The 21,616-nt window shown below is 43.5% G+C and overlaps 1 long non-coding RNA gene across 1 annotated transcript; it reads left to right on the top strand.

The window, feature by feature from the left end:
* The first annotated feature begins 799 nt into the window (after nucleotides 1-799).
* On the top strand, nucleotides 800-14,127 carry LOC127649607 (uncharacterized). The gene is made up of 3 exons (XR_007971308.1): nucleotides 800-905; nucleotides 12,547-12,645; nucleotides 12,935-14,127. It is a non-coding gene; the product is annotated as an uncharacterized LOC127649607 (long non-coding RNA).
* The last annotated feature ends 7,489 nt before the right edge of the window (nucleotides 14,128-21,616 follow it).

The raw sequence follows: 21,616 nt of genomic DNA, 5'->3' as shown, positions 1-21,616 counted from the left end.
GATTACTATCACTATGGTAACTGCCTAGCAACCACATGGGGTTACCCTAGCAACCGAGTAACAAATCACATATCTCTGCACCAGAAAATAGTACTGACTTCGGGTTGATTTATTTCACTCAGGATCGCAAGGACACTTGATTACTATCACTATGGTAACTGCCTAGCAACCAGATGGGGTTACCCTAGCAACCGAGAAACAAATCACATATCTCGGCACCACAAAAGAGTACAGACTTCGGGTTGATTTATTTCAACCAGGATGGCAAGGACACTTCATTAGTATCAATATGGTAACTGCCTAGCAACCAGATGGGGTTACCCTAGCAACCGAGTAACAAATCACATATCTCTGCACCAGAAAAGAGTAGTGACTTCCGGGTTCACTTATTTCACTCAGGATGGCAAGGACACTTCATTAGTATCACTATGGTAACTGCCTAGCAACAAGGACGGGTTACCCTAGCAACCAAATAACAAATCACATATCTCTGCATCACAAAAACGTACAGACTTCCGGGTTGACTTATTTCAATCAGGATGGCAAGGAGACTTGATTAGTATCACTATGGTAACTGCCTAGCAACCAGATGGGGTTACCCTAGCAACCGAGTTACAAATCACATATTTCTGCACCAGAAAATCGTACAGACTTCTGGGTTGATTTATTTACAGACTTCTGGGTTGATTTATTTATGACCATAATTTTTGTTCTTTTCAATTTATAACATGCTGTTTGACGAGTTTTGCCACGCCAAGCACCACTCACATTTTCTTCAGGAAATGTACCTATCTAGTTCTCTTTTACTGCTCTGTGTGCAGGAAAATAAATTCAGCTATCATCCACGTTCTGTGTGTGTACTGATGAAGGGTGAGACAAACCGGGTAGAAAGAAAGAAAACAAAGGTCACACTATGTTTATCATAATTTATTTGATATTTTATGCTTACAGTGTCTACATAAATCAATCATACCTTGTCAAAATCTTTATCATTTGTCATACCACACCTTGGAAATTTAAACAAATTCAATCTAAATTTTACAGCTGTATTTACACAGTATAACCTTCAACATCAAAGTGAAAATAACATAAAAAAAAATCTGGAAAATTATTTAAAATTCATTAGTAAAATACCTGCTTTAGATAAGTGATCAGCCCCATTAGAAACCATTATAAACTAGCTCATGTGCATCTAATCACCTTTCAGATCCCATATTTGGCTAATTGGCCCCCACATGAAATCAGTTGTATTGTTTTTTAATCAGGATAAAACCTGCTGTTCCATGAGGATTCCATTACTAGTAGTGCATGGTAATATATTCAAGAATTCACCATGGTTGGAAAGGAGCTTTCAATGTGTCCTGGGATAAAATTGTGGAAAGTCACAGGTTAGAAGGGTATATGATTCCATCCATCCATCCATCTTCAACCGCTTATCCGAAGTCGGGTCGCGGGGGCAGCTGCTCCAGCAGGGGGCCCCAAACTTCCCTATCCCGAGCCACATTAACCAGCTCTGACTGGGCGACCCCGAGGCGTTCCCAGGCCAGTGTGGAGATGTAATCTCTCCACCTAGTCCTGGGTCTTCCCCGAGGCCTCCTCCCAGCTGGACGTGCCTCAAACACCTCCCTAGGGAGGCGGCCAGGGGGCACCCTTACCAGATGCCCAAACCACCTCAACTGACTCCTTTCAACGCAAAGGAGCAGCGGCTCTACTCCGAGCTCCACACGGATGACTGAGCTCCTCACCCTATCTCTAAGGGAGAAGCCCGCCACCCTTCTGAGGAAGCCCATTTCGGCCGCTTGTACTGCATGACCTAGTTCTTTCGGTCATGACCCAACCTTCATGACCATAGGTGAGGGTAGGAACAAAAATTGACCGGTAGATCGAGAGCTTTGCCTTTCGGCTCAGCTCTCTTTTCGTGACAACGGTGCGATAGAGCGAGTGAAATACCGCCCCTGCTGCCCCGACTCTCCGGCCAACCTCCCGCTCCATTGTCCCCTCACTCGTGAACAAGACCCCGAGGTACTTGAACTCCTTCACTTGGGGCAAAACCTCATTCCCTACCTGGAGTACAATCAGTATATGATTCAAAGGCTTTAATTATCCCTCTGAGTTCCATTCAGAGCATTATTGAGCAGTAGACAGTGTATGGCACCACCAAAACCTTGCCAAGATTGGGCCCTCCCTCAAAACTGGATGACCGTGCCAGGAGGATTTTGATCAGAAAGCTAGCAAGAGGCCAAAGATAGCTTTGAAGGATTTACTAGCCCTTATGGCTAAAACTGATCAGCTTTACACAAAGCTGACCTGTATGGCAGGGTGGCAAGAAAGAAGCCTCTTCAGGATAAAATGCCACAATAAGTCTCATTTGCACTTTCCAAACACTCGGAGGATTCTGATTCTGAAAAGGTTTTATGGACAGATGAGACAAAAAGTGAACTGCAAGTGCTATATTTGGAGAAAACCAAACACCGCACACCACCGGGAATATAGCTACTGTGAAGCATAGTGGTGTCAAAATTATGTTGAGGGGGTGTTTTTTGTTGGTGGGGACTGAGCAGTTGTTCAGGACTGAAGGGAAAATGGATGCTACCATGTTCACCCCAATTCTTGATTAAAAACTGTTTTCGTCTGCTCGACAACTGAAGATGGGCAGGTGGTTCAACTTTCAGAAGGACAATGACTCTAAACACACCACAAAAAAACCGACAACACCGTGGCTTAAGGATAGGAAGGTCAAAGTCTTTTAGTGGCCAAGTCAGAGTCCTGACCCAAATCCAAAAGAAAACCTGTGGAAGTACTTGAAGAGAGCAGTTAATCTCCGCACCCCGCAATTTGACAACTCGAACAATTCTGCAAGTATGAATAGGCAAATATTCCTGAATCTAGGCGCACGAAGCTTGTAGAGACATATTGTCTCGGTTACCTACGTAACCTCGGTTCTCTGTAGATGAGGGAACGAGTATTGCGTAAGCTAGCTTACGCTACAGGAAAGATTAATCTTTTCTGAGATATTGAAGCCAAAAAATTATCCTTAATTTTGTATCATTTGTCAACCCAGTGCAGCAACAGACTGCAGACCTTGAAGCGGGCTAGCTAGCGAGCTCATTGGTTGCTCTGCGGCAACTGCTGCAGCCTATAGACGAACTTGCGTGAACTCGCGCCCAATGAGAGGCGCCCGAGCACTCACTGTCCCAAAGCCCACCAGAATGGGCGTGGCTAGGGTGCATATAAGCGCAGTTCGTGAGGCTGGAACCCTGGTTTTCATTGAATGAAGCTGAAAATCGCTGCGTGGCGCGAAGCACGGCCAGCTACGCTAATACTCGTTTCCTCATCTAGAGAGAACCGAGGTTACGTAGGTAACCGAGACGTTCTCTTACGAGAGGTTCTCTGCAGTATGTAAGCTAGCTTACGCTCACGGGAACCCATTGTCAACGCCGTGCGCTCAAGCATCCACTGCATGAGCCCCAGGGGGTGGGGGACCGGGGAGCCCTTGTGAGTGGGGAAATAATATTTGGCCGGCAAGAGTGCGGGTCATTGTGTGTGTGATACATAAGCACATAGTGGGAAGGGAAAAACAGAGCGGCGGTGCCGGTCTGTGTGGAATGTGTCCCATTAGTGCAGCTCACCAGGGGAGCTGTAGCGTATTAAACCGCTAGTAGTTTTGCCTACAGAGCGGGCACTTCCAGATTGTAAAATCTGACAAAGGTGGAGGGGGAAGCCCAGCCCGCTGCCACACATATGTCCTGAATGGAAATCCCGCTGGACCATGCCCACGAGGAGGCCATGCCTCTGGTGGAGTGAGCCCTAATGCCTAACGGGCATGGCAGGTTTTTCGACGCCGTGCGCGGCAGCAATAGCGTCCACTATCCATCTAGACAGTGTCTGTTTCGAGGTGGTGAGACCCTTGGTGCGCCCTCGAGCGAAGCGAAAAGCTGCTCAGCGGCGTCTGAAAGAGGCGGAGCGCGCAGTATACAATCTCAGTGCTCTGACTGGGCAAAGGAGATTTGTGTCGCGTTCAGCTATCGGATGCTGGCAGAGCCGATAGGGAAATAATCTGTGCTCTGAAAGGAGTACCGATCACCTTGGGGACATAGCCGTGTCTAGGCTTTAAAATGACCTTGGAGTCACTTGGTCCAAACTCCATACACGCAGGCTGACAGACAGCGCGTGAAGGTCTCCCACACATTTAACTGATGACAGGGCAGTCAGAAAAAGGGTTTTGAGTGAAAGGTATTTCAAATCCACGGATTCAAGCGGTTCGAAAGGGGGCTTTCATAGCCGAGAACTACAGAAAGATCCCAGATAGGAACCAATGGGAGCGCGGGGTTCATCCTTCTAGCTCCCTGAGGAAGCGGATGACCAGCTCGTTTTTCCCGTGACTGGCCGTGCAGGGGTTCGGCGAACGCCACGACGGACGCCACGTACACTTTGGCGTGGATGGGGATCTGCCCTTATCCAACAGCTCTTGTAAAAACACGAGCAGTGATGACACCCCACATGTCCGTGGGTCCAGGTCTCTGTCGGTGCACCATTTTGAAAACACCGACCATTTGGACGCATAGAGTCTTCTCGTGGAAGGGGCTCTAGCGTGTATGATAGTGTTCATTACTCCTTCTGGCAAGCGGCGGGTAGTCGTTGATCACCCAGCGTGCAGCGCCAGCGCTCTGGGTGGGGATGCCAGATCGTGCCGCGAGCTTGAGAGAGGAGATCTGCTCTCACTGGGATGGGCCACGGGGCTGTCAGTGACAGCTGCGTAAGCTCGGGAACCATGTCTGATTCTCCCAGTGCGGGGCTATGAGGAGCACCGAGTGGCGCGTTTCCTGATCCTCTGCATTACCTGTGGCAATAGCGAGGCGGGAGGGAAGGCGTAAAGCGGGCGGTTGGGCCAGTCCTGGGCCAGCGCGTCCTCGCTTTGAGAAAAATACTGGGCAGTGAGAGTTCTCTTCTGGCCGAAGAGGTCTATCTCTGCTCTGCCGAATATTTGCCATAATTTCTGGACTGTTTGAGCGTGCAGGGACCATTCCCTGGGGGATTGTCTCTGGACAGTCTGTCTGGGCCGTCGTTCAGGTGGCCTGGCACGTGTGTCGCCCTCAGCGGCGCAGGTGGCCCTGGGACCAACTTAGTATGCGTTTTGTCAGATGGAAGAGGTTCCTGGATCTGACACCGCCCTGGCGGTTTAGATAGGATACCACAGATCTGTTGTCCGAGCGGACCAGGACGTGGTGACCCTGAATGACCGGGAGGAAGCGCACGCAGCGCGTACTCGACCGCTATCATTTCCAGACAATTTATGTGAAGGAGCTTTTCCTGAACTGACCATAGGCGAAAACCGGCGAGCCCTCGCAGACTAGCGCCTAACCCGTGTTGGGCGCGTCTGTCGAGATGACTTTCGGCGAGATACAGCTCCCATCGTCACTCCCGCTGATACCATTCGGCCACCGTCCAAGGCTGCAGAGCTGATATACAGGTCTGAGTCACTCTGATCGGCTGGCGGCCTGTGGCTCACGCCGGCGAGGCGCTGGTGTTTAGCCAATGCTGAAGCGGGCGCATGCACAGTAAACCCAGCTGAAGTACTGCTGCGGCTGAGGCCATGTAACCTAACACTCTCTGAAATTTTTTCACAGGCGTGAGGCTGTTCATCTGAAAAGACGCGGCGCCGTGTAGATAAGCGAGCCGTCATTGCCACAGAGTCTAGTTCTATTCCAAGGAAGGAAATTGCCTGACTGAGCTGTAGTGAGCTCTTGGTCCAATTGACTGCAAGACCCAGACTGTTCAGATGACTGAGGAGAACTGTCCTGTGAGACAGAAGCTCCATATGTGACTGTGCCAAAATCAGCCAATCGTCCAAATAGTTCAGAATTTGCAAGCCCTGACTCCGCAGGGAGTGCGGCGCCGCATCCATGCGCTTCGTAAAAGTGCGGGTGCTAAGGACAAGCCGAGCGGAAGGACGGTGTATTGATAAACCTGACCGTCAAAGGCGAATCTCAAGAATGGCCTGTGGCGGGGATTTATCTGAATCTGAAAATAGGCATCTTTCAGATCGAGAGAAATAAACCAGTCCCCTGGCGCACATGCGCGAGGAGTTTCCTGATTGTAAGCATTTTGAACAGTCTTTTGCAAGCACCTTGTTCAAAACCCTGAGATCTAATATTGGTCTGATGCCGCCGTCTTTCTTGGGGACAAGAAAATAACGGCTGTAAAACCCGACTCAGCTCAGTGAAGGCGGCACTCTCTCTATGGCCCTTTTGCACAGAAGGTTTGCTATTTCTGAGCGAAGCATGCAGGCTGCTTCCGTGTTCACAGTAGTTTCGAGCAGCGCCCTGAAGCGGGGATGGCGGCGATCGAACTGTAGCAAATAGCCCTGTTTTATTGTGCTTAACACCCATTTGCATATCCCTGGGATAGCTTCCCACGCTTTGAAGCGTAGCGCTAGAGGGTGAATGGCCGAGTCAGCCCTGATTGCCATACACAGCGGGCTGAACAGAATGTGTGAGCGCTTATTGTGCTTATGCATGACTGCTCGCAGACAGCAGGGACATGCTGTTCTGTGAGTGACTTCCGATTGAGATGAATGGGGAAAGAGTCACATCTGTTAAGTGATCTTGCGAGCATAGTCACGAGCACGGGACTTACACATAGAGAGGTGTTTGCTGGCCGTGTGACAGAGCGGGCAGAGAGGGGCAGCGCCTGCGGGCTCGTGGGCATTTATTGACTCTAACACTCGAGCGGGCTGTGCCCGCTTTATGTGAGTGTGCTCTGATAGGAACACGGGAAGTGTAATGCTTGTGTGTAGGGGTGAACACTGGATTGTGGGCACATTTTCTACACATAAGACATGTTTGCTCTCTGATAGGGACACGGGAAGTGTAATGCTTGTGTGTAGGGGTGAACACTGGATTGTGGGCACATTTTCTACACATAAGACATGTTTGCTCTTTACAAGATCTTTTTGTGTCACCGTGAAAGCGGCGTTTGAGTGCAGGCAAGCGGGTAGTAACACCGGCTTGTTGGCTGCTGAATTCACCACTGTAGTAGCCTGAGAGAAGGGGACTGACAGGGGCGAAGCTTTGACGGTGGTCCGGCCGGCGGGACTGAGCCGTCGTTTTTCAACAAAGCTAGGAGGACTTCGGTTGTTCAGGTTTCAAGCGCAATCTTAGGCCGAGGCCCGCGGGGGTGGCGGTCTGTGGCGGCTGTCTGAGCCTGATCTGGGGCGGCCGCCCTGTCGACGCTGGGAAGTCTGGCTTTGTTGAGCTGGCGCTGTGAAGATGCTCGTGCAGGAGGCTGGTTACGTGGGCGGCCTGCAGAGGAGCTAAGCGGCGAGGCAGGAAGAGATTCATGGCTTGGGTGGCTTTCTGGACTTCAAAAGCGGTCAACAATGCCACTTACCGCGGAACCGAAGAGACCGGATGGAGAGCGGCGCGTTGAGGAACGTGGAACGCTCAGCTTCTCCCATGTCGGCTAGCGTTAGCCACAGGTGTCTCTCGGTTACAGTCAGCGAGGCCATGCACTTCCCTAGGGCTTGAGCTGCAGCTTTGGTGGCGCGAAGGGCGAGGTCCGTCGCACTCCTTAGATCTGTAACAGCCTCTGGGTGCCTGCCTTTCTCATCCCATTCCTGAAGAAGGTCTGCTTGGAGGATCTGCAAGACGGCCATGGAATGCAGAGCAGATGCGGCTTGGCCGGCGGCGGAATAGGCGCGGCCAACACAGGCGGAAGTAGTTCTGCAGGCCTTAGACGGGAGCACCGGCTTAGACCGCCATCTCGCGGAGGGCGGGCAAAGGTGTGCTGCTACCGAATCCTCGACTGGGGGATGGAAGAGTAGCCCTTCTCGGCGGCGCCGTCCACTGAAGCGAGAGAGGTGGAGACGTGGGATCGAATCCTGGCCGAGAGAGGCACGTTCCACGATTTAGAGAGCTCAGCGTGGAGTTCCGGCAGGAAGGGAGCGGCCCGGGCCGCGGGCGCCACGCGGTGACGGCTTTGAAGAAAGCAGCCGTCGATTCTGTTGGGAGCCTACTCAGGGGGCGGTGACCACTCAAGCCTGAGGCGGTCGACGGCCTGTGTGAGGAGGCGTATCAGTTCCCCTTCGACTCCGGCACGGATCCTGCTGGATTCCTGGGCCGATGAGGAGGCTTGTGACCACTCCTTGTCCTCCGCCTCGCTCTCCGAGGTGGCAGCAGTGCGGCCGCTCGGCAGCAACTGCGCATCCCGGGGGGGCGGGGAGGGTGAACGCGATGCTCGAGGGAGAGGCTCCGGCGAGACAGTCGCTTCTAAACCCGGTTCCGGCAGCCTTTGGGAGCGGCGCTTCTTCGGCGCGAAACAGAAGGCGGCGGCGGCTCGGTCCTGAGCGCTCGAGTCGAGCCCGCGAGGGTCGACATCGAAGCTCCTCGCAGAGGTCACATCCGCCGTCAGCGAAGGTGCGAGCTCTGCATGCCCCAGTCCCAGGCAGAGAGCGCAGATGATGTGGCGGTCTCCGGCGCTGAGAGGGGTGCGGCATGAACCGCAGGTGCGAGGCATCTTTAAAAAAGACGCTCGTGCTCTTTTGTGAAGTTCACTGAGGAACTAGTTTGCTTTAAAAAGGATACGTCGCCGGATGGCGTAGCTCGCAGGATGGCTGAAGGTGGCGGTGGCCGGCTTCTTCGAGCGCTGTACAAGCTTGCTTGATGCCCCTAGAACGGCGACGCAGCTTCTTGCAGTTTCAGAGATGCGAAGAGCTCCGCTGAAGAGATGAAAATCAGGGTTCCAGCCTACGAACTGGGCTTATATGCACCCTAGCCATGCCCATTCTGGCGGGCTTTGGGACAGTGAGCACGCGGGCGCCTCTCATTGGGCGCGAGTTCACGCAAGTTCGATCTATAGGCTGCAGCAGTTGCCGCAGAGCAACCGATGAGCTCGCAAGCTAGCCCGCTCAAGGTCTGCAGTTGCTGCACTGCGTTGACAAATGATACAAAATTAAGGATAATTTTTTGGCTTCAATATCTCAGAAAAGATTCATCTTTCCCGTAGCGTAAGCTAGCTTACGCAATACGAGAGAACCTCTCGTAAGAGAACCCAACACACTGATGGCTATTTTTAAAGCAAAAGGTAGCTCTACAAAGTATTAAATCCAGGGTTATGATCACTTCAAACCCTGTTATTCTAGTTTTTCATCTTTTACACATTTTTGGAAATGTTGCCTTTTTTTATTTATTTATTTTGTTGTAAGGCAAAATTTGTAAATAATGATGGGAGATCTCTAAGACAAAAAAGGGACTATTCTAAAGGGGTATCACTGATATACTCACGGTATGTCTAACTCTTCAGTCACCATTTCACCCCTGATTTGCCTCTTACTTTCTTTTGCAAAACACAAACAAAGATTTCTTGAAGAATATCTCAGCTCCGTTGGTGCTTACAATACAAGTAAATGGTGACCAGATCTTTGAAGCTCCAAAAATGTCTGCCAAATAAGGCAGTATAAAATTAATTCATAAGACTCCAGTGAAATCCATATCTTCAGAAGTGATATGACATCATGATGAGAAACAGATCAATATTAAATTCCTTTTACTATAAATCTCCACTTTCACTTTCACATTCTTACACATTTTGGAAGTGGACATTTATGGTAAAAACAAATTACTTAAACATTGATCTGTTTCTCACCCGCCACTACTTTGTTTGTGGCCTTTATTTGATTTTTGGAGCTTCATATCTCTGGTCACCCTTCACTTGCATTATAAGGACCAACAGTGCTGAGATATTCTTTTAAAAATCTTCATTTTTGTTTTGCAGAACAAGGTCATACACATCTTGTCACAGTTCCAGCATTTGCGCCGACTCATACTGATGTTTGTTTTTCTCTCTCACTCGTGTCTCACCGGTGGAGCCAGCACACGTTATCAGCAGTTCCATGGGGATGCTGATCATCTTTAGCCTCCTTGTTAGTGCACCTGCCTCACATGCCGGAAACTCCGGTTCGAGTCCCGTTCCGAGTGGTGCGAGTAGGGCCAGATACATATTGCAGACTTACAATATAAAACATTCCACATTAACTTGGTTGAAGGCATGCCTTAGGGTTTCGTCTTGTGTCTGCTCCAGAGGGAAATCCTCAGCAGGGAATCTTGTAAGGGCTGGGGAAGAGGAGACTTCCCCTTCCCTTATGTCATCCTGAAGTGGAGCTGACGTAGATGGCCCCAGCTCCGCCTCCCCAGCCAGCACATTGCAAACCATACACTGAGACGCTTTGTTACAGGACCCATACACCATACACCAAGAAGCTTTATTACAGGAGCATCCACACAAATTTCCCTCAGTAAGGTTGTAAATGCCGGCCAATCGGTACCCAATATTAGTGGATGGGTGAGGCAGGGGGACTAATCTCTTGCCCTTTAAGTTGAATAATGATGGACACTAACAGGTGTCCGGTGAGGAGGAATAGGGTGGGCAGAAGGGGAGGGAAGAGAAGGAGAGGAGACAGGGGAGACAGAGAGAGAGAGAGAGAAAGAAGGATCCCGGGCTTGCCAGCTTCCGAATACACGCCATATGGACCTCTGCCAGTTGGATGGCCATGTGTAGTAATGCCAGGAGATGGCAATGGACCTACTCCGCTGTCCCTCTCGGAAGCCGAGCAATAACCTGCTCCAGCACCACCAGATTGATGGCAGTTCCAAACTCACGTTGCTCAGCTGGCAACCACCTCTGGCAAGCATCCTACTGGGCAAAGAGTGTACTGGAGTGGTGGTGGAGTAGTGTTCTAAAGCACATAACTGGTAATCAGAAGGTTGCTGGTTCGATCCCCACAGCCACCACCATTGTGTCCATAACTCCAGATTGCTCTGGGGGGATTGTCCCTGTGATAAATGCATTGTAAGTCACTTTGGATAAAAGTGTCTGCCAAATGCATAAATGTAAATGTAAAGACAAATGGGCGGCCGTGCTCACCAAGGGTCAGTGAGCGGAAGCGTTGGCGCTGTTGCTCTGGAGTCCGGCCTACCCACTGCAAGGCGGCTTTGTTCAAATCTGCGTACACCAGGAGATTCTCCACTGGTAACTGCTGCCCCGCGAGTTGGGCCTCCTCAGACAACAGTGGTACCAAGCGGACCGCCCACTGGGTGCTCAGCCAACGGCATGTCCCCACCGTCCCATCAAAAATCTCCAGGAAGGCCTCCGGATCATCTTGGGGGCCCATCCTGACGAGTGGAATATGGGGCGGCGTGGACGTAGGGTCCAGGGTCACGACCGCAGCCCCCTCCTGGGGTAGAAAGCTCCAAAGCGCATGCCAGTTCTCCACTTGGGCCTGGATAGTGCGATAAACCGCTGTTCTTGCTCTGCAAGCAGCTCGAGCAGGGCCTGATGCTGTGAATGGTGGATGCTGGTGAGGGTCTTGAACACTTTCTCCAGAGGTGAGGATTCCATGGCGGCATTCTTCATCCTGGGGTTTGGCACCATTGTAACAATTTGTTGTTATAAAGTTAGGAGGAAACAGGAGATGGCGAGATTCAACACAAATAGTACTTTATTACTACAATGAAAAAACTCTCTTTTCAGCAGAATTATTCATTCTTGGTGTCTCTCTCTGTCTGAGTGCATACTCTACCCCTCTCTGGAGTCTGGCTCACTCTTAAATCCATCTCCAACTCTCACTTCAATGACAAAGAGCTGTTAATCAATGAATGGTGATGATCGTCAACGTTCTCATCTCCTGATCTGCTCTCCATTAACAAGCTGGCGCTGGACCACACCCCCACTTCCACAAATATGTTTTGTCAATAAAATATAGGAAATAAAATTAGGCTTTTATTAGATGAATCAAGCAATTACAGAAATAATCAACAGATATATATATATATAAATAAATGCAATCAAAATGTAACCCTAAAGCCAACCATTTGTTCAGAAGGCCTTTTCCCCAGATTAATATGTAACTATATAGAAATTAGCAATAAGAGGATAGATCTGGCCTATATGTCGGAGTTAGGGAGTTGCAATGCAAAAAGTGGGTGTCAAAGCTCCATTCTACCCATTTTCTTTTTATCTTAAGATGTAGGGTACAATGGGGCAAAAGGCATATATATTAGCTTAAAGGGATAGTTACCCAAAAATGAAAGTTCTCTTATTTATCATCCTAATGCCATCTCAGATGTATGACTTCCTTTCTTCTTCTGAACACAAATAAAGATTATTAGAAGAATATTTCAGCTCTGTAGGTCCTCACAATGCAATTGAATTGTGACCAACATTTTTAAGCTCCAAAAGAAAATAAAGGCAGCTTAAAAGTTATCCATAAGACACCAGTGGTTAAAATCCATTTATTCAGAAGTGATATGATAGGTGTGGGAGAGAAACAGATACATTTTTACGTCCTTTTTTACCATTAATATCAACCTTCACGTTCTTATTCTTTTGTTTTGCTGTTTTGAATTGTTCATGCACATCACCACCAACTGGGCAGGAAGGAAAATGTATGGTAAAAACTGAATTGAATATTGATCTGTTTCTCTCCCACTTGCAATGTAAGGACCCACAGAGCTCAAATATTGTTCTAAAACCTTTGTTTGTGTTCAGCAGAAGAAAGAAAGAGGATGGCATGAGGGTGAGTTTCACACCTGGGGTAAAAGGCTCCCACAAATAGGACAAAAGGCTCCCAGGTGGTTAAAGTGATATCAGGTAAATATAGGGTAATAGTTATAAGGCAAAATGTGCTAATTTTGGCAAAAACTTTTGAGACAGCAAGAGGATTTTTTGAGTAACAAATTATGATAATGCTTATTCAAAATAGCCCCTTAAAGGGTTAACTTTTTAATCACCTTGCACAAAACAATGATAAAGAAGTAATATACAATACATTTTATCATTTCAGGGATTTTAATTAGCTACATACATTTGTAGCATTAAATATTTTATAAATATTATTAATATGCTCACAATTATCTCAAGGATCTGGATTTTTTTGCAGTGTTCGAATCTCTCCATATAGTAGTACATCCTTACTGCACATGCAGTATGTGAGACTGAAAGAATGGGAGAGAGTGCCATCTGCTGTCATTGGAGAATATACAGAATGTGGACACCCGTCCCAACACCACACCCATAAGTGCTTGTTGAACATTTAAAAACAAAAACTATTAATATAGAGTTGGTTCTCCTAAGGGCATATATTTTGCTTTAACAAAGTTTCCATTGGTCATGGTATAAATATTGTAGGGGTTGTTCAATATTGTATGGGGGGTACTTCCCCCCCATCCCCCCTGGAATCTAAGCCCATGGGTCCTCCCTTTACATATGTGTAGCTGAAATAGCCAAATGGAAGTTAGTTTTGATAATTTTATTTATTTATTTTTAAAGGTGGCAAAGGAGCCTATTACCCTACCCTTGATGTAAAATGCCCTCGGGGGATATTGTCATGTTCTCTGTTGTCTTTTGTTTTTGTGCTTTTATGTTGAAGTTTAGTTTAGTTCCTGTTTCCTGTTTGGTTTTTGTAGTCCTTTTATAGTTTCATTTTATGATTGGTTTTCCCCTGATTAGTTCTCATTCCCTGATTGTTTCCCCAGGTGTTCCTCATTCCCTTGTTTGTTCCTTTATGTATTTAAGTCCTTGGTTTCCCTGTTTCCAGTGTTGGTTCTTGCATGTGTTATTATGCTCTGTGCCAGGTTTCCTTTGTTTTTCTTTATCCTGAGTTTTCATTAATAAAAGCTGCACTTAGATCTGCATTCTCTGCCTGCCTTCGTCACAGATAGAGTGATACTGTGTCAGTTTAGGGGCAATAGTTACAGGGAAAACACTTTCAATTAAGGAAAATACTTTTGAAAGAGCAAGATGCTTTTTTGAGTAACAAATTAAGATTATCCAAAACAACAATTTCAGAAAAGTGTTAACCATTTCCTGTTCATTTTAATCACATTTGCATTCATACCATCTCAAATATTCTATAAACAAATGAATCTCCATTGTGATTGGATCAGTCAGTGTGAGCACACTTCAAACATTTTTTATAACAAATCTATTCCCACCAATTAGGAAAAACAAAGTGTTTTATAGGGGCCGTTAACCTCGGCAACAGAGGGGCTTTGTTTTTGGTACACAAAATTCCATTATTTTACTTATTGGACAATTATTAAAAAAGCATTTGTTTTAATCATCTGGAACAAGAATTTTAATGATAAATAAATATTTTGTCACAAAATAAATGTGTTCATTTCAGGGATTTTCATAAGTTACATCAATTTGCAACATTTAAAAAATTATTCAATATTAGATCATATTATTTCAAAATCAAACTTTAGACATTGCACGCAATGATCTCAAGGATCAGGAATATATTGCAGTGTACTGTGACAAACAGGTGCTAACTATAGTACTTTTTAGTGTTTTGGGAGAAAATCAAATCAAATGTGCCTTTTACCCTGGGGGGACCTTTAGCCCATGCCATACTGTACATACATCAGCACCAAACATGAGTAAACAAATTTAGCATTTAGCAAGAAGAACACTTGGAAGCTGTTTATTCAAATGGCTATATTCCCCGATAGATCCATTTGTGTCCATAAACTTTTTTTATCTCCCACTCTTCTCTCTTTTGTGTGAACACACACACAAACAATGTATGCTATGTTTGATCATAATAAAGGAGTTTCCCATTTTGGTTTATAAAGAGAGAAGAATGGGAACATCCAATAATTTATCTTTTTCTCATTTCCCACCCTCTCCTGCACATGTTCTAACGTACATGTTCTGCATAGTGTACTGTGCGAACTTTGTTTAAACTATTAATCATTTTCTGATTTAGATTAAAATATTGAATTTAACCCACATCCAATTAGCTATAATATTAATTGCAATATGCATTTGTACACATTCCATATTTTTGATATTACATAATGCTTTTTTACTTCATGCAACTATCCACTCACTGCCCCTATGACATAAAATTCGTATTTCTGTGGAAGTGTGTGTTTAGGACTGAGTCACATGGAGAAAAAAAGAACAAGTGTGGGTTAGAGCACTCAAGCACACATGGGATAAGTACAGTGCAGCACAGGACCATATAACATGTCTGTTTGAGAGTAAAATGTGTCTGTAAAACACTAACAGAATTATAATTTAAAAAATCAATTATTGCATTCCCAGTGACAGTTTGAAAATGTTCAAGTACAGATGCCATTTCCATCACACCTGTGTCAATGCAATTACAGACGTCTTACTGTCCCATTTACATTGAGATAATCATAAGTGTATATAGACTGCTCTCATTATTATGAGCTATTTTCAGACATCTGTGGAGACTTCTTTAATAATAGGGGAAGGACAAATAGAAAGACACTTAAAATAGATCCAAATGTTACACTTTCCCTGATCTAATCATCTTCATTAAAATGATTGTACTATTAGTTATGTGCATTTGTATTTTTGTAGAAATAAATCCCAGTGTGACTGTGACCTTTGGCATAAAATAAATACAAATCAAATATAATGTGAGGTCATTTATGATCAAGCACAATGGGTATTTAGAAGGGTCTCAGCCTTGAGATAAATTTAACAGCCAGTAATGTACAGTAAATGTAACAGTGCTTTTTTCAGTGCCTGTTTTACATGTATTGCAAAGATCACTCAATACGGCTGAGTTTGAACGCAAGCGTTACTGTAGAAGTGTCTTGAAAAGAACCCAGTCCAAATGCATAATGAATATACAGTGTAAGACATTGCTATAATAAAAACATAGAGAAAAGTAAGAAGATTCACACTATAAGTTCTCTGGTAATGTTAGGTTATTTTTAATATTTCTTTTTTGTTTTCTGTTAACAAATAAAAGATAATTTTTGGTTTGTCTTTGAAATACTTTGAAAATCTGAGCTAATTCAAAGAATACATTTTCAGTTGTACTATTTATATATATCTATAATATTGATTCACACCAACGTACATTGCAACTTTTGGTAATTTACTGCCCTTTGAATTTAATATCACTTAAATTTGTTTTGTTCGTCAATGATATACTGAATAAATAAAAAAACATGTTGTTTTGCATATTTATAATACTAAATTAACAAACAAAAAAAATATTAATAATGTGTTGCACATGTCAGAAAGTGACATTTCTAGCTATATTTATGTCTATAGGAGAGGAGAGATGGAGACAACTCTAGACAAATACAAAGAAAACAGAATATGCCATGACTTTAAAAGTGAAAATCCAATCTTCCATATTCTTATTTCTTCAGCATGTTGGTGCTAAAGAGCTATCATTTGCTTTCCAACCCCCTAATTTCCCACCCACACTTAACTTTACCCTTTCTTTTGTATCTTTTTAACTCTCACACCATTTTGAAATTTGTGAAAAGCTTTTGTTTTATTTTTGTCTTCCACACGGATTCCTCTTTACTATGCTTTCCTTTTCTACTTCTTTTTCTTCTGGAAGCGTCTGAACTGATTCTGTATTGCCAAAGCTGCTTTCTCTGTCTCAGGAGCATCAAGATCAATGTCGATCTCCTCTTCAGGTTCTTGCGTAGGGGGCTTCATCGCTTTGTCTGCCGCCTTCAACTGGGAGGCTGAGAGGCACATGGCACACACATATAAGCAACAGTTTAAAGGGAAGTTAATTAATGTATTTATTAATTACATTTTTAAAGTAGCCAATAAAGTCCCCTTGCAGGTCTTACAGTAAATTTGTAATTTGTATGCATTTTCACACCACACAACAGTAAAATGAAGTTATGCAAATATCTTACAGTTTTTCTTAAGTTACAGATTTTTTTTTTTAAAATTGTGTATAGTAAGCACATTTTGCACTAATGTCAAAAAAAGTATAGTAATCACAACTTACAGTAGTACAGTGAATATATTGTATACTGTAAGTACTGCAAGTAATACAGTATTGACTGTATGTATATTCAGCACTAGCATACTGTAAAAATACACTGCAAAACCCCAAAGAACAAAGAAAACTCTAAATGAAAAGCACATTACAGTAAACTCAAAAATGTTGTGCAAATGCCAAATCAAAGTCAACGAGAGATTAATTCTACCTCAGCATCACTTTTTCACATCATTAGAAACAAGTGAGAACAATTCTGAGTCGTTGTGTGTAAACGATGACAACTGCATTGTAGTTGTGATTAACTTTTGCTGTCTGTTTTTACCATTTTGCAACACAAGTGCATCACAGTGCGAAATGTGTTTTAGTGAGAATATGTGTAGAGTTTTGCAAAAAGAGTGATTGATTGACAAATGGGTATAGGCCTCTGAGCATTTGGTTCATAGAATGGGGATTAGTGTTTTAGCAATTCAGAAAAACTGCATTGCAGCACATTTTATGTGTACAGATTTATATATACAGATATGAGCACATTTATGCAATTAGAAGATGATGTTTGCATCGTAAAGGCTTTGGTATTCAGTTATGTGTGGGTGAGATGAAATGGTATGTCAGCTGAAAATACCCTGACCTTACAAACAATGGGAGTTACCAACCTCCGCTGGATATGCAATAAAGAATGCTGCCTTCTGTGTGTGTGTGTGCGTGTGTGTGTGGGCAGGTTTGGTTGGTTTACTAGGACAATTGTTTTAGATTACAAACTGTAATTACAAGGGTATTATGCTATAAATGTGGTTTATAAGGACATTTCTAGAGTCTCCATAATTAAGAAAATACAAAATTATGTTTTTTTTTTTGGAAATGTAAAAAAAAGATTTTCTGTGAGGGTTAGGTTTAGGGGTAGGGTTAGGGGATAGAATCTATAAAATCATTACATCTATGGAGAGTCCTCATAAGGATAGCCGCACTAACGTGTCCGTGTGTGTTTGTACATGTTTAATAATAATAATAATAAATTGAACTTGTATAGCGCTTTTCTCGAACTCAAAGTCGCTTAAGGTTTATACTACATTGTGGGACCAAATGTCCCCACAAGTATAGTAAAACCTGAGATCACCTACCTTGTGGGTCCAGCCAGTGGTCCCCACGAGGGAAATGGCTTATTAAACATATTAAACAATGTTTTTTTATTATTATTATTTAAAAATGCGAAAAGGTTTCTGTGAGGGTTTGGTTTAGGGGTAGAGTATAGGGGATAGAAATTATCGTTAGATCTGTATAAAATCAACAAAATGCATGGAAGTCTATGGAGTGTACCCAAAATGATATAAAAACAAGTTTGTGTGTGTGTGTGTGTGTGTGTGTGTGTGCGTCCATACGTGCATGTGAGGATTCACATGGGTACACATATGCACTTTATTTTGCAGCGTGGACAGGAGAGGGAGAGAAAGACTGTGTGTGGATGTGTTAGAGAGAGAGAGAGGGAGTAGTTATTGTGTGTCCATCCATCTAGAGAATGAAAGCTGTTTTTTATCTTTTTGTGCCTACATCTTGTATTGTTACAGCATGAATAGCTTGTCTCAGTGTGTCCTTTTAAGATCATAGTGTTCTTAAACACCCATGATTTTAAATCTTACAAATATGTTGAGAGACAAAAAAGATGGATTAATGGCTAAGAAAAATTGGCAAGGAATAAATCAGAGGCAAGGAAGAGGAATAAACATACAAAACAAAAGATCTGGAATTCTATCTTTCATAAGTTAATATAAAATAGCAAAAACAGGTAAAAATCAGCATGATCTAGATTTCTATTTTATGGTACACTTGTACAAATCCAAACATACATGGCCTTATATAAACGGCAGTTCCAGTGGGGAATAAAAATGTGGCGTTATAAAGAGGTATATTATAAATACTGGAAATATGATGTAAATAAAAGCTATAAGAGATGACGGCGCATCCATTAACCTACCTTTTTCATCAGTGATGGACCCCTGTGTGCTGTTGGGGGGATCAGAAGAATTATTCTGCAAGAAAAAGACAGCCTTTTCATATGACACCGTTCAGACATCCAATGAGAGCAAATAACATGATTTTTTACTTTGGAGTGATATTAGTTAAGAATATATGATACTGGCTTTTTATAGCATGTGTTAGAACAGTAATAAGGACCACTTAATCCCCTGCTGATCAATGCCCCGTTTACAATTATGTGTGCAATATGGAACAGTGGCATTCAGCCCTGGAGATGTTGCACATAACAGCAAGCACAACATCAAGCTTAGTGTGCACATGTTTGTGTTCCTTCCTTGATGTCTTGCATACTTTATATATCATTTATCCCTGTTGACATCTGATTGTTATGAGTGAGCAGCGAAGGCAGACGAGGAGATGCGGATCCAAGTGCAGTTCACCTTTATTAAGGAAACAAACAAGGCAGGTACATGGAAAACACGGGAACAAAGGAAAAACCCTTAATGGGGAAATAAACATAAAACTAGGAAACACGGGCAGGGGAACATTCTAGGCTAACAACATTCAACGATAGACAGCGACTGAACAAACAGACAGGGTTTAAATACATGGACATATGACAAAGGGGCCAATGAACAAACAGAACTCAAACAGGATAATAAGGGGATAAACAGAAACCAATGGCAAATTAACGAGGGCAGGTGAAAACAATGAATGAGAACACGAACGCTAACAGGGAGACTGTGGAGCTACAAAAGTGACGAGGTATGCCTAACACTGATATTTAATGTACAGGGTCAACAGGGACCCATTAAAAGGTTCCAGAGGCAACGAACTTGCACACAGATATCAGGTTTTCTATTCAATACATGTTAAATAAAGTTATTTTTTTTTTTACAATAAATTCTCCTCCCTGCCTAGTACATGATATGCATGAAGAATGTGAAAGAGGAGATATATAGTAAAATAAGATGTATCTGTTCCTTACCCACACCTATCATATTACTTTTGAAGACATTAATTTAACTACTTGATTACTTTTATGCTGCCTTTATGTGCTTTTTGGAGCTTCGTTCACTTCCATTGTATGGACCTACAGAGCTGATATATTTTTATATAAAAAAATATAAGAAAGTTATACACATACAGGATGGCATGAGGGTGAGTAAATGATAAGATCATTTTCATTATTGTGTGAGCTATCCCTTAAATGTCACACATGCCCTTGTTAACCTGTTGATTTCTCTCCCAATTTTAGTCTCCTCTTGTTTGGCAAGTTCGTCTTTTTTCTAGTCTTGATTGTTCCCCTATGTCGGTCCTATTTCATCCCAGCTCAGTCCGGTTGGTCCTGTGCCCCGTTCTTCTCTGCCCCAGCTTGGATTGTCTGTTTCACCTACGGTGTAGTTTAAGTTTGTTTTTTACCCCTTGTGGGAGTTTATGTTGGATTAAATAAATCCCCTTATTTTTTGACTGCTTTTGACAGACCTGAGAAACTTTGGGTTTTGGGAACCTAAGAAACTGTGCAGTGCTTGTCTTTTAAATACTGCATGCTATGCATGTTAAGTTTTGAATACAGAAATGTTGTTAAAAACAACAACACACATATCCATCCGTACAAACACACACGTATTCACCACTCTCTCTTGCTGCAAGGGACCCTTTCAAATGCAAATCTCTGTAGATCTTTTTTTTTTTTTGTGGAATGAGAGCGTATTTACACCTTTACCCATACTCTGAACCAGCCTTTACTTACTGTGTCTGTTATGTTTCATTGCACCTACGTATACATAAAAACACACTCACACTTCCATGTGTTAAAATTGCTTTGATAATAGAAACATGACATTGCCTTAAAATATGCCACAAAGTAGGTCATATTATTATTATGGATGTAAGACTTTTCACACTTTTCTACGACATACTGATGATTAAAAAGAAAAGACCTCATCTTGCCAGCTGTCTCACGGGGTTGGCCATTACTTCTCTGTGCTACATTACCTCAGACAGCACTTATTTTCACCCTCACAGATCACTGATACACACAAGCCTCACAGCACAATCTCCATCTGCTAATTAGCCAAGCTCATATCACCAAGCCCAAGCTCCCCTGAGCCACTTATTAATTGGCAGTTAATGGGAGGCAAAAAATAATGAAAAGTGCCATTATTGTGTCGGTTTTAATTTAAAGCAGGTTAATCTCAAGATTATCTCTTATCACTGGGTAAAAGGCACTTGTAAAAATCCAATTGCTTTATATCTTTCTTTAATGATGGAAATTTGAGGTGGGATGACTGAGACATAATCTTTTTCTCACTATATACCCTTAAAACACAAAATACCCTTTTATGAACAGATTTCATGCTTTAAGTTATAAAATAATTTACACATTTGATTTCTTCTACAAGGTTTATCACAGATAGATATATAATAAAAAATTCCACACTCACCTTACTCATAGTTATGGGAGACACAAAATGTCCTTTTTTTTTGTTGTGGGTTTAGCTGCGTCTGGAGAACCAGTGTTATAGGATTTTTTTTCTTGTTTTCTTCTCGAGTGCTTTGAAAATATGTCAGAACAAATGAACCGAGAATAGTATTCAGAGGACTGTTTCTCTCATCCCAAAAAAAAACTCCCCTGCTCTCTCTCTTTCTCTCTCTCTCTCCTCTCTCTCTCCCTCCTCTCTCTCTCTGCCTCTTTCTCTCTCTCTACTTTCTCACTCTTTCGCGCTCTCTCTTTCTTTTTCTCTTTCTTACTCTCTCTCTTTCTCTCTACAATGTAAACTTGACATAGAAGATAAAAAGGATAATGTTAAATAATAAAAAGGAAGTTACAAATAAAGGAAAAATAATCTT

This window comes from Xyrauchen texanus, chromosome 9 (assembly GCF_025860055.1).
Source record: "Xyrauchen texanus isolate HMW12.3.18 chromosome 9, RBS_HiC_50CHRs, whole genome shotgun sequence".
NCBI lineage: Eukaryota > Metazoa > Chordata > Actinopteri > Cypriniformes > Catostomidae > Xyrauchen > Xyrauchen texanus.
Note: the sequence above shows the minus strand (reverse complement) of the source record. Positions and strands in the feature narration are given on the sequence as shown.